Here is a 17,750-nt window from a genome sequence, read left to right as displayed (position 1 = left end):
AATATTGCTAAGATTTCAAGGTACAATTTAGTTTGGCCTTTAATTAAACAACTAACTAAATTACCTTATGCCTGGGGTGGTCACTTAAGATAAAGTGGCATTGTTTGCATAAGGTATTCGCACTATAGAGGCTTAAGAAAAGTATTCAAAGAGTAACTTACCACCTTTCTTCCTTTTCATCAGCTGCCAAACCATAACATTGTTGAAGTAATTACACTTCTTTTTGTTGACACATTGTGCTCATTGTGCTTTTGAATGATGTCAATTACTGCTAATACTAAACGATTATATGGAACATCTTGGGAAGCTGAAAGATAGCACAGCACTCCTGTGTGTGTCCATTTGTTATCCTCTTATTTGTACTTCCCATTTGTAGGGCACAGTGTACTTTGTGAGCATGTGTCTGAGTGAAATGTGCTGAAATACTAAAAAAAAAGAGGCGGAAAAGTATGTATATAGTGCCATGATGAAGGAAGTAACTAATCTAACTTAGGATATTTGAGGAAAGATGAGTCTCAGGTAGACATCAGATATTTAACTGAGACTTTGAACATGCTACATCCACATCCACGTCAGTGTGAACTTTGCAAAACACTGTCCTGACCCGAGTAAATTGGTAAAGAGCTCGATGAGAGGAAAAAACAGGTTGGCATATGTTGGTTAGTAGTAGGATTTTTGGAAGTGCTGAACAGAACCAGATCAAAAAGGGAACCCACAACAGGATAGGAAGCCCCCTACAAGAACAGGCTGCGTGAGCTGGGGCTCTTAAGCCTGGAGAAGAGAAGGCTCAGAGGAGACCTTATAGCAGCTTTCCAGGGAGACCTATAGGGAGGCTGGGGAAAAACTTTTTATAAGGCCATGGAGCAACAGGATGAGGGGAAATGGCTTCAAACTGCAAGAGGATAGGTTTAGACTGGTATCAGGAAGAAATTATTTACTGTGAAGGCAGTGAGATGCTGGAACAGGTTGCCCATTGACGTTGTGAATGTCCCCTCCTTGGAAGCATTCAAGGACAGGCTGGATGAAGTTCTGAGCAACCTTGTCTAGAGAAGGATGTCCCTGCTTGTAGCAGGTGATCTTAAAGGTCCCTTCCAACCTAAATCATTTTATGATTCTATGATTCTATGATTCTATGATAGCAGACTGCTGGACCAGATCTACAAGGACTGCTGTACAGTGCCACAGGAAGAAAATTCTAAGTAGGGAGTCATTTATTGAGTTAGTAATTCTTTGCCTTAATTTTCATACATCTGTTGTAGGAAACAGTTTCAGTCAACAAACACCAAATTCTTTGCATAAAATAAAAACAGAAATAAAAGTTTCTCATGAAATTTTACTATTACTGGTGCAACATCTGCATTCAGTTAAACACAGAAGTTAGTTTGGAAATATCCTGCTGGAGATGAACACCAAGCTCATTCATTATCTGAATTGATGCCAAAACCAATTTGAAATTGACAAGATTTCTCCTCCAGAATATTCAAGATCTAGTAGAGACTGTTGACTTAGTTCATAGTATCAGCTATTGAGTCCTTTACAGATCAAACATTACCCAGTGGTGTTGGCACACATTTCTTTTATTCAGTGACTAAGGAGGTGGACATGACTGATTGACAGCTGCATACTGATCAGGCTGGTGTTGACTATCTCTGGGCAGCAAAGGTGATCAGCATTCTCTGGGCTGCACAGTGCTCACAGTCTGGAGCAGCCTGACTTTCCCTATTCTGAATTTGGAAATGGTTCTACTAACAAAGAATTAAAACTAACACATCAGAGAAAGGCTTGCAAAAGTTACATGAACAAGAATCTCTAAAAGAATAAAGGAACAAATCTACTTTTGGTTATTATTCTGATTGAGAAAATCTTAGTTATTTATGCACAATCAATTTAATTTTCCATTAGAGTCCAGATTTTCACAATATCTACTTTTTTTTCTTTGAATTTGCAGGTGATATAATTTATTTTTCTGAAAAGGCTTTCCCAATATTCTAAAAGGCATAGATTTTGTACTACTTTTTCCACAGGGGTGAACTTTAACTCCAGAGTGTATCAAAAACATACCTGTTCTGTGCAGGATTACTTCTTTGCACTCAGACCTGTCACTCACAACCAAATCCCTGCCCTGCTCCCCTCCAACTCTTGGCATTCTGCTCTGATTTCCATTAGGATTCAGAATATTGCCTTCTCTGGATCTCTTCCTTGTTTGAACTGCTTTCAGGGAATAATAATAAAATGGATCTTCATGAACTGGTTTTTTGGGGACGTTTGGAGGGCGTGGGGGTTGTTTTGTTTGTTTTGGTTTTTGATGAAATGAACTGACATACTTGAAACCAATGTATAGCTTTAGTATTCACCGAAGCTTTTTTTTTTTTTTTTTTTTTTTTTTTTTTTTTTTTTTTTTTAAATGTGCTAATACAAATTGTACTGGGCAAAATTATTGAAGGGTAACTTTTTTTTTTTTTTTTTCATTGCTGGAGAAATTTGATTCCCAAGATAGAAAGTGAGAAAAGCCAGGAGAAATATTTCTTAGCTGGTGTTCATCAACAGAAATATTAATGTAGGTTCTGCTTTAAGCAGTTACATTTCATCACTTTCTTTTTCATCTGAATTAGTTTATGATATTAAATTGATTTTAGTGATTTTGAAATGAGAGAGTCTTTCAAACAACGATGGGATGAACAAGAGCCCCAGTTGGAATTCTATAAAGAAAATACATTGAAATACCAAATCTGTAGTCTGCTGATAAAATACATCTGAATATCAAAGGAAACATCATCTTCCTACTTTTTCAAAGGCAGAAGAGTAATAAGAGGAAAAAAAAATTGCTAATTCTCTTCCTCAAAATTGTGGTTAAAGAAAACATTCAATTAAGAAGATCCACATTTGTCACATAGTTTTCTTTATTAAATATCATCCTTTACATTTTGTGCAATTAGCCAACTCAGTTCCCTCAAATAAATGCAATGTTAAGAACAACGTGTTCATTATGGATTGTATCTCCTGGGTGAGGAAGAATTGGCATGTTTCTTTTCAGCAGTGGGTTTTTTGTTTGTTTGTTTGTTTGTTTGTTTGTATGACAGTATGCTGACAGTATTCAACATTTTAAAAGGCCGTTGTGATTTTAGCTGGTAGGTTGTGTTCCTTGAAGGAACGTAGGAAAAATATTCATGAAGTGGAGCTGTTCTGCTCTGTGGGAAATGGAGATCTGTGTATCAGCTAACGGCACAGAGAACGGTCTGTTCTGGCCAAGAAATAGCCAGTGGTGTTTGTAAGCGCAGTGTTGTTGCATGTAGTTGAGAGTGTTTATCTCTTGTGGATTGTAATATTCTAATTCAATAAAACTAATGGATAAAATGTTTTACATCAACATCAGCTTATCTAGCGCATCAACTGCTGATTTGACAAATTCTTTTGAGCTTGATTGTGTAGCACATAAATTTTTCATGGAATTGTCCCTTTTTGAAACGGCTTCTGATGATACATTGACAAGCTACAGAAAATAAACCTTTTGGTGCCATTTTTACAGCGAGATTACTCACAGTAGCAGAATACTTGCACACAAAGTTCATCCAGACAAATTTTCTTCTGTAAAATTGAATGTTGGGTTGTATTTATAGAACTGCTCTTAAGCTAGAAAATTACAATCATCTACTTTTCAGATGTGTGTGGGTAGCAGGCTGCAGAATCCATATGAGAGCTTCATTTCTGTAGAGGGAAAATCAATGACATGTTGAGATTGACAGCAAGCCTTTCCCTAGGGATTCAAATTCTGACAAACAAGCACCCTGAGCTTATGAACTTATCAAGCTTCACTTCAAATTATTTTGAAAGACAATTTCAAATTTTACTATTTAGTTCTCAAAGGATAATAACAATTTTGGATGTTCTCAGTGATAGGCTGGTAGTACTGACTGCAATGGCTGGATCCGTGGCAGAGAGAAAGCATGGAGGAAATAAGTCCATTGTTTCATTATGTTTTTAGGAACAGACTGAAAAAAAACAATAAATAAAAATAAAAGGATGAAGAGTTGATGCTTGGTTAACTTGGCTAAAGACCTTTCTATTAAAACTAAAAAAGGGCAAACTTCTCAACAGGCTGTACTTAATGGGATTTTCATCATTACAACAGTGAATCACCTGAAATCATTGGAGAAACCAAGCAGAAATAAATCAACCAAAGTCTACTGATTTCTGTATTCTAGTAGGGTCTCATGAAAATGATCAGCAGCTTCTACAGATATAGACCTATTTCTGATTCCTAGAATATGTTTGTAAGAACAGCACCATGGGAAAAGTTGTTACGCTTGTCAGTGCAGAATACAAAGGAAAACCTTGTCCCTTTGTTTAATATCCTCTTTGGTTCTCCTGAACTTTGAAAGTGTGAAAACTGAAACGAATTCTAAGAGTTCTAGAACAAAAAGTGCATTTCCTCTCAGCTTCCTTTTCTTCTGTTATGAATCTTTCATTCTTGATCTTCACTTGTAGGCAAAAAAACACGATTGGAATGTTAGCAAAAACAAGAGAGTATTTCTGTGACAAAGGTTTTCTTTTCCATCCTAAAACATGGTTATTCAATACATATCATAGAGTTGTTCTTTTTTATCAAGTGTACAGCCTATTAAATTTGACAAAATCCTCATAAAATTGTTTGGAAATGTCATCTGAACCTAGTTTTCAAAAATACTGAGATTAAATGTCATACGTTACTCTTTTAAATCATCATAATGAGTTCCTCAGAACCCAGGGCAATATGTCAGGTATTGTCAGGCTGTAGAGAAGACTATTAGTTCTTTCTGGTTGATATAATAAGTATGTCTGTGCAACACAAAATTACATTAACCTTTCAGACTTAAGCACTGCATTGCGAATAGAGGTATAATTAGCTTTCCACTGTCACCCCTAGGTTTGTTTCAAAATTATTGATTCCTGAGTTTTCACCTCTCCTGAATGGCAGTGTTTGTTTCAGGTTTTCATTCTTTTATCTTGCATTTATTTCAGTCTGAATCTTATTTTTCTGAGGGGCCTGTTGTTTTGTTTCCTTTTCTTTTGTTTTGAAATCCAAACTGTATTTCAGTTTCTTTGAAACTTAATATTCTGAGTAGATTTATTGGAATTGTATTGCGTCTTTTTTCGAGCTATCCCCTGACAAAATTAAGCAGGACTCGTTCTGCTGGCAGTTTAAAGTACTCTGTCCTTGTTCCCCTCCTGTTATTCAACCATAGTCCTTGTTTATTGCTTTTAATCTGTTTTTAATCTGAATCTTCATTAACTTTTTTTACAATTAAAATTATTTTATTTTGAATATATTAAAAAATTGCTCCAACATCCAGTTCTAATTTTACATCAAAGTAAACCATGGAATATGAAAGTGGTATAAATATTAAAGCAAAAAAATCTTGATTACTTAACTTCTTTGGAAACTTTTTACAGAATTAAAATGAGATTCAACTGCTCAAATGTAGCTATGTACTATGTAATTTATGCTTGTAATTTATGTTCCCTTTATAGTAAATGGAGATGAACAGTAATCAGTACTATCCTAAAGAGAGGTCTCAAGTTATAAAGCAGAATCATGCTCAAGAAATACCAGTTTCTTTGTGTCTCCCACTCACTGGACAGAGATCAAATATGCTCTCTGTATCAAATGTTAAGTGAGGTAAATTTAATATTACAGCATGTCATCTTTAATAGATTAGACTTCTAAGATCTTGCATTATCTTCAGTAGTATTTTACACTTGAATCCAAAGCAATATTATGGCTTATTGTAAAATTTTAGAGTATCTTATTTCTCTTTAATTTAAAGCACTCTAGTTCAAGAAGCTGGTACTGTTATACGCAGTTTTCCCACTTGGTCACTTTTTTTTTTTTTTTTTTTTTTTGAGATTCTTTTCCTTGGACATTGGAAAAAAATAGTTACAACATAAAAGTGGGCTTTTTTTTTTTTTTTTTTTTTTTAATAGGCCTGATTTATACTGCATTAGTTAAGAACTCTTGTCCAAAAAGTCTGTGCTATTTGTGCATTCACATACCAAGCTAGCTGCAAGTATTTGCAAACTCGTTTGAGGGGTAATGCTTTCACAAGAGACTGAAAAGGCTGCTCATAGCATTGAAAGAAAAAATGCTGTCAAAGCTGTCATCCCAAAAATACAAAAGTGTTTGTATTGGTGCTGAAGTAGACAAAGTCAACTCCTTCATTTTAATACTTGAAAATTAACATCCCTAGGGTCATGAAATATCCTGAGTTGGTAGGGACCCACAATGACCACCAAGTCCGACTCCTGGGTCCATGCAGGACCACCCAAAATTCAAACCCTGACAGAGCATTACCCAAACTCTCCATGAGCTCCAGCAGCTCATGGCTGGTGCCCACTGCCCTGGGCAGCCTGTTCCATTCCCACCACCCTCTGTTGAAGAACCTTTTCCTAACACCCATCCTGTATTTTCCCTGATGCAGTCCATGCTGTTCCCTTTGGCCTGCATTTGTCACCAGAGAGCAGAGCTTGGCAATGCCCCTCCACTCCCTGTGAGGAGCTGTAGGCTGCCATGAAGCATTCCCTCAGCTTCCTTTAGTTTGGCTGAACATTCTCAGTGACATCAGGCACCCCTTATACATCTTGTCCTCTTCCCCATCTTTGTAGCCTTCCTTTGGAAACAGTTTTATGTCTGACTTATCTTGTGATGCCCCAAACTACATGTAATTCTCAAGGTGAGGCTGCATCAGTGCAGAGCAGAGCGGAACAATTCCTTCCTTTGACTGGCTGGCAGAGCTGGGCCTGATGCATCCCAGCGTACGATTGGCCTTTCTTGCTGCCAAGGCTCACTGCTGACTCAGATTCAACTTGCTTTTGTCCAGAACCCCCAGACCTCCTTTTGCAGGTCTTCAGCCTCCAGTCTCCCAGTCTGTACCTGTATCCAGGTTTGCCCAGTCTCATTTGCAGAGTCTGACATCTGACACTTGCTCTTGTTAAATTTCATGTAGATGGTGATTGCCCAGCTCTCCAATTTGTCAGGATGTCTCTGCAAGGCCTCTCTGCCTTAGAGGTACTCAACAGTTCCTCCTCGTTAAGTGTTATCGCCAAACTTAATGTGCATTAAAGTCCTGGGGAAAAAACAAAACAAAACCACATTTGTAACAACGCTGAAGAGAGCTGGTCTAGTTAATCACCAGCAGCCTGATGTAACCCCATGTAGTGTAACTCTTGAGACTCTTGATACCAACTCATGAGACAGTTGTTCACCCATTAAATTATGGCTTTGTCTAGCTGTATACTGGAAATTTTGTCCAGGAAGATTCTGTGAGAAATAATATTGAATGCTTTGCTGAAATCCAAGAAGATCACATCAACTGTAGAAAGATCTCATCTTCACACATGACTTGTGCCCTTAGCTTTGTAAATGATCCATCAGAGGAATCTCTTATAATGCCCAGTAACACTGAAATAGAGCCATAATTTCTCTGTGTATATGAATGATGAATATTTACTGGAAACAATTAGTAATACTGCAAATCCATTCTGATGTTAGAATCTTAATTTTAATCTACTAGATTTCGTACAGAGAACAGGTGCTTTTCAATGGCAGCAGCTTCTGGACTTCATTTTAGTTATTCAGTATAAGTAAGCTCTGCTGCTTTTCATTGAAACTTGTTAGCAAGTTTTTCTACAGGGAAAATAAAAGAAGTAACATGATTTTTAAAAGTACTCTCTTCAACTGAATGCGCTTGACTCTGATTCTTACAGCAAATGGGAAAAGCAACTGATCTGTGTTGTTCTTTTTCACCAGAATAGACTCAATAATTCAGCAAGCCTTTTTCAGGGAAGAATTGCCTTCAGCAATTAGCTTCAGGGCAAAATGTTGAAAAATCTGTAAAAAGCATATTAGGGCACTCAGTTCACACAGAAAATAATTAATATTATTAATGTAGGGTAACAAATCCAGGTATCAACACTGAGGATAAGTATCCTGATAGCAATGCATATGAGCTGCACATATCTATGTTTACTTTTGGAATTTTCCTGTTTTTAATATTTCTCTCATAGTCCTGGGTTATTATTTTTTTTTTTAAATGAAGTTTTAAGGTGTTTTGTTGCATGCTGACTCGTTTGTGTGCTCAGTTGGAAAGGGGTTGATTTCAGCCTAATGCAGACAAAAAAATAGAGCCAAAATGCTGTGTGTGTATGTAATTTTTCCTTGTAGAATACAGTTCTTGTTTTTCAGTTGTATAAATTCATATGGAAATGAATTTGCTTGCTAGGTGAGTGTTGAGTTCATTTTGTTGAGTATAGCACAGAACATTAGAATAAAGCATTTATCATTAATGTTAAAATCTTATTTCTTCACCCTACTGACATTGTGCAAAATTGTTAGTATATAAAGAGAATTTTTCAGTGGTATTGAACTTTTCTTACATCTCTTTATTACCCTTGATGCAGCCTTTGGAGAACAGCAGGGAACAGTCTCAAATGGCTTCTGCTGCGCTGCCTGCACAGACACACATGACAGACCATTGCAATCCTCTCTATTAGTGTCTGGTTTGCTCAGAACATGTGGGAGCCATGATCAGTGCTCTGAGAGGTCCCTTACCTGCTTTGCAACATGTACATTCAGCAAATTAGAATCTTTTCCTAGAAGACTACTTTACCTAAATGTCTTTTATTCATTCCTAACTGTGAATAGAAAATCGTATATTTCCATTTATCAGAAATTCTGTCCTTGTATTTCACGTACAACAATAAAGGATTTTATTTTTTCTTTTGGAAAAGGAAATGCTAGTGACAAGGAAATGTACACTTAGTTATTTTAACTTAACTTTCATCAGTTCGCAAATAAATGGTAGACAGAAAGGGTGGAAGAAGCCTGTAGGAGAGAGGAAAGGCTACGTAGAGGGTAACTATAAAAAAAAAATTAAGATAGGGACAAAAGTATCTGGAAAAAAACATGGAATTTTCACTTTTCATATTTCCAAAACTGATGAGATTCTTCATCCTATTCAACTGATGAATAGGAAAACAATGTCGGAAAATGGTCTGTGTGCTCTTTTGTATTGAGGAGTGCCACCAGTGATGTTGGTAGAATTTCAGAAATGCACACTGTCTGCATATGTGGTTCCATGTATATCTGAGGGTTCAGATTCAGATTATGATGATCTCAGCAGCTCTAAAGCTGAGAAGAGTCTTCTGTAATAAATCCTTGTCCCATTGCTTGTGATTGTTTGTTCCAAGGCGCAGAGCTGGTCAGAGCTGTAGGGACCTATTCAAGCAGCTTACTCCCGCAACAGGTGCTGAAAAGCAGGAGATACAAATCATCTGAGGCTGCCATAGAGGATAGCAGACTACAAAAGGCAGCTACATCAGACTGCTTTTGTGTCCACATAAAACTGCAAAAAGCCTTGCAGCAAGCCTGCCTACTTGTAACTACTCTAAGAAGTGCAAACTGCATTGTTTGTTATGCTTTCTCATGTTTAATAACATTATTTTATCTGATTTTCCTTCTGCACATCCTTGATGAGCAACTTCAGAGCATACTTCACCAAAACCAGTAAAACCTGAGCCTTTTTTTTTTTTTTTAATCCCCTCGCTAATGTCTTCTGGAGTCATTACACTAGTCTTAAGTCTGGAGATACTGTATTAGTACCTTTTATTTGAAGAAAACACTCTGCAAAAGGGCAAGAAGCATTCCTCATTCCCTTTTTCTCATTCACAATGGACATTTGTACATGTCTTTGGCTTACATGATAAAGGGGTAACATAGCACATAACACATCTTTATCTTTTAACTGGGCAGGCATCTAAACACCATAGAGCCTTTTGCTCACTTCCTCCCCTTCTCAGTGAGACTGAGGAGAAAATCAGGGAAAAAAAAAGTAGACCTCGTGGCTTGAGATTAAAAACTTGGACTGAAAAGGGAGACAAAAATGATAATAATGACTATATATATATATATATATATATATATATATTTACAAAACATGTGATACAGAACACCTTCCACTTCTTATGGGTACTTCCTTTACACAGACTTTGCCACTCAACACACACCTTTGTGAGCCTGCTCCCCACACTAACATGGCAACAAGTTAAAATAACAGAGGTAATGCAGTTTTCCTTGGACTTAGAAAATTGAGACCACTCAACAAAGAATTTGGTATTTCAAACACCAAGCAGGTGTGAGGGGATGTATGTGGGCTGCAAGGAACAGGACGAGATCATATATCATGTGGCCAAGGAGCAAATAAAAGGAAGGCAGAACAGCAGGAAAGGAGTGGAGTGAATATACATTTTTCACCAAAGCTTAACTATAGTGTCAGACTGCCCTTTGCTTTCCTGCTTGTCACTGGGGGATGTACATAACTTGCAGGGTTATTGTCTCAATGAATGAGTTTCTCCAAGATCATTTAGGGCTCAGTGGAATAAAATGACTTTAAAAAACGTCTGTATTTAAAAGAAATGACCCTTCTAGAATTCCTGACCCAAACAATTTGAAGCCAGATTTTCAGCATTTAAACACTAGTTATGTTTGCTACAGTGTCTGCATCAGCCTCTTATTTCTCACGTAAGTGAGATATTAAACCAGGTAAGAGAAAAAATATCATAGCTGTGTACAAATCAGATCTTTAACACTGTCCTGTGCACCCTGTTCTTTTTAGATAACCCTGTCAGAATCTTTTGTTTATTTAGTAGTTCATGTAGCTGTTGACAAAAGCCATTTTTGACCAAAGGGATATGAATTTTTTGAGAAATAAGAGGTACTATTTCCTGTCATAATATATATGCCCTGGAGTTTGTTACATTATTAGTCAGAAGTATAAATTTGTAAAGATAAATCCTCGGCCAGTGTAAATGTACATGGCTTCAGTGAGCTCAGGCAAAGTTGACTGTGATATTTTATCCTTGAGTAGAGCTATGTATTGTGGCTGAGCCTATTGCATTGTTCACAACCGCTGAAAGGAGTAATTCCACTGCTGGCCTGTGGTTCTATGCCTTTCCTTGTGTTACTCCAGCGTTATTTGCACTTTGCTGAACCACTTCAGTTGGCTTATTGTGGAAAAGATATATTCAACCGTAGAATGTGACTTTAGCCTGGACTGGAAGTGTTTTCACCATGACAGTGTGAAATAGTTCATTCAACTGAAGGAGGAAAAAAAGCAGGAAAAAAAAGCATTGCTCACAGCCTAAAACCAACCCAGTTCTTAGTCAGAGATGTGGAACAAGTACAGAAGTGAATATGTTAGAAAACAATAGTCTCAATAGTATGCTTTAGTTCTATAACTTACATTCCAAAACCCTTTAAAGACGAAGTTGCTTTTATGTTTTATTAGAAATTTGGGAATGTAGTTTCCCAAAAAATATCTGGTGATGCTGAAAAGAAATAATATAATTTACTATGTAGGTATTCTTGCAGGCTCTGTATGCCTTTAATATGAAGATTTCTGATAGGAAGATCTAAATTTAAAACAGTTCATTCAATGTCCTTGCCTTATTTAGTAAGGAGTAAGGAGAGCTAATGATATAGCCAGCAGAAGGTAATTTCATTCCTGCTATGCTGTGCTGTAGAATAAAGTTTGAAATTCATGGAGTTGCTATTAGTTTGATTCAAGCCTATTTCCTTCTCTAAATAAACATTCTTGTATGTTGGGAGTTGAAACTGAGAACTGGGTCTGTGGTCTAATTCTTAATTACTGCTTAAAGTAATTATTTGAATCAATTACTGTTATTATTAACCAGGCTAATTTTATTTGTTTGTTTGTTTGTTTGTTTCAAAACAACAGTAGAAATTAGGAGAATTCGACTCCATGTAAGGTTTGGAATTCCCTAGAGTTATAGGATATCTGAATGTCATTCTGTGACTGTAAGTCTTTTGTAACATATAGGCATAGGCAAATCCTGCAAAATGTTACTTTCTGCTCTAAATATTAAAGTTGTTTTGAATAAAAAATTACTCACAACATAGAAGTTTCCTTCAGCAAAATAAGTTAATATGTAGTTCCTGCTGGTACAAGGTGTTTCACTAGACTTCTGGGTTTTTTTGGCTTGACAGCTAACCAGCTAACTTTTAGAAAGTTTTTTAGAAGCAGATTATAATTTAAACCATGCAACTTAATATGTAAAATAACTAGCTATTTGTTGGAACTAAGTAAAAACTTTTCTGAATTAATAGTTTGACAGTGGGTAATATATATTGTTTTCTCACTTTTTAAGGACTGAGAAAATAACTTGCAAGTTCAACTGCTATGGACAGTGGAGTTATAAAGCAGAACACCTTAAGGATGGATATCCAGGTTAGTACAACAAATATTTGTTTGAGTTGTTTCATTAGAATGGTACTGTAGTTCTCTGATAGCCCTATCATGAATCTGGAAACCACAGGTGATGAATATCATTATTTTGTCTTAACTGTTACATTATTGAGAGAGCAAATTATCCACCAGGCATTTTCAACTCCAGATAATCAGACCTCACAAATACCAATGTGTAGTTGGTGGAAGAAGTTAGGCTTTGCAACAAAGTATAGCAGGCTGTATTTCTTCCTATAAAGTACAGGAGGGGCACTGTAGTCACTTTAAATACATTTGTATTTTATCATAACCATTATATTAGTTTCAGTCATTTTGAAGTGAAAGAATTTGACAATAAATTTATTTACCTCTCAGGCTTGTAATAGAATCTTTGTCAATTGTAGGAATCTGTCTGTAGTTGTTGTATGGATGTGTACATGTGCATTCCTGTTCGTGTGATCTAAAGCTGCACGTAATCACTTTTAAAGTGCATTAATTTACATTCAATCTGTGCAAGTGTGGAATACGTATCCTCCTTTTCTGACAAAACTTCAGTTAATCTTTGATAAAAGTGTTACTGCTGTTCGGGCCATCACAAAATCTATTTTTTTAGATTACACGGCAGATAATCAGAGAAACAAAGCTCACACAGTCCAGTATTCTCTGCCATACCTGTGAAAAGGTTAATTCACAAAGGCTTCCGCTCTTAAGTGTTAGCTGCTAAAAGGAGCTTCAAGGTTTTGGATCAAGAGTTTGATCTAGTGATTTAGTGCTCTCAGGTCAGAGATGAATTTCGACATCATATTGCAGGCTCCTTCAATTTCTGCTAAACCCATTTATTAGTAGAGATGAGCCTGAGTATTGAAGTTCAGGGTGATTGCCTGCTGTGAGGACTAATAGGCAGACTAATAGGTGACTCAGTCAGAAACTTAGCCTACTTCCCACTTTTAATGTTCAGCTCAGCTTCCAGCCCTTGTTTGATGGTGGAGAACATTTTGCTGCCCATGACATGAAAGAATTCAGGCAGAATTCACTCCAACTAATAATAAATGAGATTTATCAGCAAAACTTCCCTGCAACAGCAAACAAACAAATATCCTGAGTGTGAGTGCTATCTATTCCAGCATCTTTTTTTTTTTAAAAAACTCTCAGGCATACAAGCACCCATTTGTTCAAAATTTTTTCCCATCTTAAGCCCTGTCTGTTGGTTTATCATGCCCTCTAACCAACAGCCTAGACAGAAACCTTCGCAAAACATCTAACCTTCTTGTCCAGTGAGGCTTGTAATTTGCTGCTAACTCAGTGGACTATTAAGACTCAGAGGAGGAATGGCTGAGTTTTTTATACTGATAATTGATGCAAATTAGCAACAACACTTTCTCCAGACTCCATTCAGAAAAGTCCCAAGTTATCTCATTTAGCTACCAAAAAAAGTAAATTGTGGAAATTTTCAGCATCACTTTCATGATGAAAAAAAAAAGTATTAATCTCTTCCAGACAGAATTATGCTGCTCCTAACCAGCCTTATTCCTGGAGAGCAGAAATTACAGCATTTCTAGAAATGCAAGTGATACCATGTGCTGATATAAATATCTGGAATTACTAAGTTAAGAGTAAGTTAGTGTTACTTTGCCAAGGATTTTCAGTCTTCGATCTCAGACTCGCAGTTACCTTAGTAAACCCCGTGATTCCTGGTCCTGCTCTGTGGACTGTTCTCTGCCATGAGAAGTGACCTTATTGATAGCTACACTCAGTTCTGCACCTCCACTGGAAAAACAAGTGGGAGTAAACCTCAGAAACAAGCTGAAAAAAAAAATGAGAATTGCTACAATAAGCACTTCAAACATTTTTCACCCCTCTACTGTCTTTGGAAGTTATTGCTTACATATGCAAGTGCAGCTTTCCTTCTTTGCTGCTACCTTGTAAAATCTGCCTCAGAAGTGTTTTTTCTGCTTGGAGCTCTTAATGCAGCAGAGTATGGCAGTGAGCACCAAGTGGAGATTCTGCAAGACATTATGAATAGTTGGCTTTTGCAACATCTTCTGTGTAAATTCACAAAATAATCACTTTCAGTGGAGAAATCAATCATTAATGAGTTACATTAAAATATCATGTTAATACTGGACAAATACATTTTAATGGTTTTGATTATCTATTTCATTGTTTCAGTAAAGCGTATAATTTTATATTTGAGGGATTTAATGGTGTAGAAGTCTTGCTTTCATGACATTATAAGCGGCTGTTTTTATTGCATTTAATGAGTTTATAAATTAGCTGATTAAATTGTTCAAGAGGTTTAGGTTTAGTATATAATGTAGCCTATTCTAATCTGAGACTTAATTGAATGTGTGTCCTTCAGATCTTCCATATAGAAACTTGATGTTATTTGATACAATTTTTTTTCTAAGTAAAACGGCATAATTAGGAAATTCTTAATTAGATGAAGAATGTTTTGGGTTTCATTTTTCTTCAATTCCTCAAATAATTCTCTTTGTTATCTGTTAGGGGAATTGCTCCCAAACTATTAGCATAATATTGGAAAGCCCATTTCAATTATACATACTTCTTATGTATATTTAGGCAAAGAAAATGCTTACTGAGGTAATGCAACATATTGTACGAAAGCTCTGGCATCTCTGATAAATACAGAAGTTATTATGAGCCAACAGTGGTATCCATTGTGGATTGCATTAGTTTTAACTGATGTCTGAAAAGGAAGAATCATATGTGAAAATACCTTAAATTCAGAAGTGTTATTGAAACCAAGTATTTTGATCCATGAAAATTCCTAAGAAAGTTTTTGAAGATATAAGCAGAAAATGTCGTTAATGTTGTACTAAAGCCTATATGATCAGAATAGTTATTGTCAGGGGAGTTGGTTGGTTATAGGAGAACACATCTGTTCTGCTTTGTCGTACTGGTTTATATTTGGAATTTACATTACTGCCTTTGCTGAACTAAAATGAGAGTTCTTTTCTCCTACTTGTGTTGTAATCACAAAGACAACTTTGATATTCTCATCTTCTATGTAGATATAGGCTTAGTGGCTGTAGTTTAGGTAGATACGTGTCTTCAGATCCAAAAAAGCTGCTCCATAGTCAGCTTATGATATCTTACTTAAGATACTTGATATTGTCAACCATGATTCATATGTCCTCACTACAAGCTTGACGCAGTTGTTTATTTAATACTTTTAACCCTCCAACTCTGTCTCTGAATGAACATATCACTCCAGTAGTTGGCAATATTTTCAGCCAAATGTACCTGGCTCGACTTAACTGTAGCATCCTGGCCAGAGTTCAAATCTCTGCTTTCATTTGGATGGGTAATGTACTTCTCCATCATATAAATCCTGATCAGATACCCAGTAGTAGGTAACATCTAAATTAGAAAGTGCTCTTGGAATATAAGCTTTTACTGCTAGCTGCTTTGGCACATGAGCGCCAGTAAGTATTTCCTATATTCAAGGTTATTTATTTTAATATATACATTTAATTATAAGAAACAACCTTACATAGATCCCTTCCTCTGCAAATATTTCAAGAAAACCTCGTACTTCATTAAAGTACTGCAGTGCTAAAAGATTCATGTGCCTTACTTAAAAATACAGATACTGTTCTCCTGAAGGAGAGTTCAAGAAATGTAAAATAATGCTTCTCTGAAGTTCTGATGAAAGAATGAATAGACCTCCCACAAAGAGTTCACAAGTTTCTCAGTATCCTTGCAAGTGAGAGATCTCCTTCAAAAAAAAAAAAAAAAGCATGAACTTGCCAAGTAGAGGAGTTAAGAGGCATTACCTTGCCAACAATTTTTTGTTTTGTGTACGTCAAGCAAGAAATGGATGAATTGGATGAATATTAACTTTCGTCATATTAACTTATGCCAGTCTTTTTGTTGGCTTTTTAAGAGCATAACTTGCAAAGTTAACTTCACTACATTGAGATCTGTGGAAACATTAGCCGGAAATGATGATCACTGAGTATGTATCACATTTTTCTGCAGAGAACGGTTTTAGTCGTCCTAAATGCAACAGGAAATGTACAAATTTAGGCACAAAATAGCACTCTGCATTTAAGGTTCATGACGTTTTCAAGTCGGTTGTATATTTTTAGTCACTGTTTGGCCAGTATTGCATTTCATCTAAACAGCATTTAACATTTCCTCTTCTTCCAGAGTGGTAATATAAAACCAAGTTAATGGATCAATTTCTGTGATTACACTAAAACAAATAAAATTGTCAAATACTATTACCTTTAAATTTTGAACATAAGAATGATTTTATGTGAAAATTGCAATGTCTTTATGTATAATTAATGCAAATATAAGAACTAGAGATATAGGGGTACATTTACTTTAAAGGACAAAGATAGCGAAGAAAAATACAAAATCAGTAATGAGAGAGCCATGGAAAAAAAACACATATCAATCTCTGTAACTTTGAGTGTTTTGAACACTCGAATTTCTTACATAAATATAGATGAAGGTATGTATCTGTGATACAGTTTGGGAAATACTTTGCAATACTACTGAAATGGTATTGAGGGTAAATTTGCAAATAGTGATATTAACCTCAGAATGGGCTTCAAGGAGCTTTTTGATTTCTAACATACCTCACATTTTCATGAAACTGAGAGAAAGAGACCTCATTGAAGACAGTGGTTGCAGTAAGGGTCAGAAACAAGTCTCTTTTCCCGCAAGAAATTATCATTAAGGAGTTGTTGAAATCTTAATTATTCATAGAATCCTATGTAAAAATGGCAACCAGAATAAATGGGTAACTGTAAATACATTCCTTGACTCGAGCTGGATTTTCTGAAAAAATCTGCCAGTTTACTATAAACTTTAACTTCTTCTTCTCCTCAAAAATCTCACTTACCATTAAAGCTAATGGGCTAGCATGAGAACAATTACTTTTCTAAGCAAGCCAGTTTTTCATTTTTAAATCTTTATTTTTCTTTATGTTCTATCTTGTCATTTCTTGTTACGCATGATTTTATATAGATTAGAATAATTGCAGAAAAATACTCAACCAGGTCCTCTTACAAATTGAAGATATAAAGTCTTGAAAACATTACTTTTGATATGTTTCTCAGTGGGATCTGTTTCATTATTATGAAACTGTGTGAGAAACTAGAGGTTTTCGTATGTAAGTACAGACATTTATATGTGATGAACACTCATAAAACAGAAGAACAGTTGAGAGCCAAGCATGAGCAAAATCTGCAGCTGGAGAAAACAAGCTTTGTAGCACAGTAAATTTCTCTGAGCTTTCAACATATCCAGTTAGAGTAACTTGCAGTGTGGCAAATATAGAACAAAGTAAAGAATCAGATTAAACCTAAGAATACTAGAGTGCTTGGGGTTCCAAACAGTGCACAGGGTAATAATTCATTTTTTGATTGCTTGATTTAAAAGATACTTCATATCAAAACTTCTGTGAATAATGAAAAATTGCACCATCTTCAAAGCAGAAAA

At 35.9% G+C, this 17,750-nt stretch overlaps 1 protein-coding gene across 1 annotated transcript in view; it reads left to right on the top strand.

Annotated features, from left to right (window-relative positions):
* LOC116231249 (bifunctional heparan sulfate N-deacetylase/N-sulfotransferase 3) overlaps positions 1 to 17,750 on the top strand; it is a 283,982-nt gene that overhangs the window by 97,107 nt on the left and 169,125 nt on the right. Inside the window, exon 2 of the transcript XR_016466079.1 lies at positions 12,199 to 12,278. The gene's annotated coding sequence lies outside the window, so the exon portion shown is untranslated. The remainder of the gene's footprint in view (positions 1 to 12,198; positions 12,279 to 17,750) is intronic.

This window comes from Phasianus colchicus, chromosome 4 (genome assembly GCF_987193195.1).
Source record: "Phasianus colchicus chromosome 4, bPhaCol1.hap1.1, whole genome shotgun sequence".
NCBI classification, from domain to species: domain Eukaryota; kingdom Metazoa; phylum Chordata; class Aves; order Galliformes; family Phasianidae; genus Phasianus; species Phasianus colchicus.
Note: the sequence above shows the minus strand (reverse complement) of the source record. Positions and strands in the feature narration are given on the sequence as shown.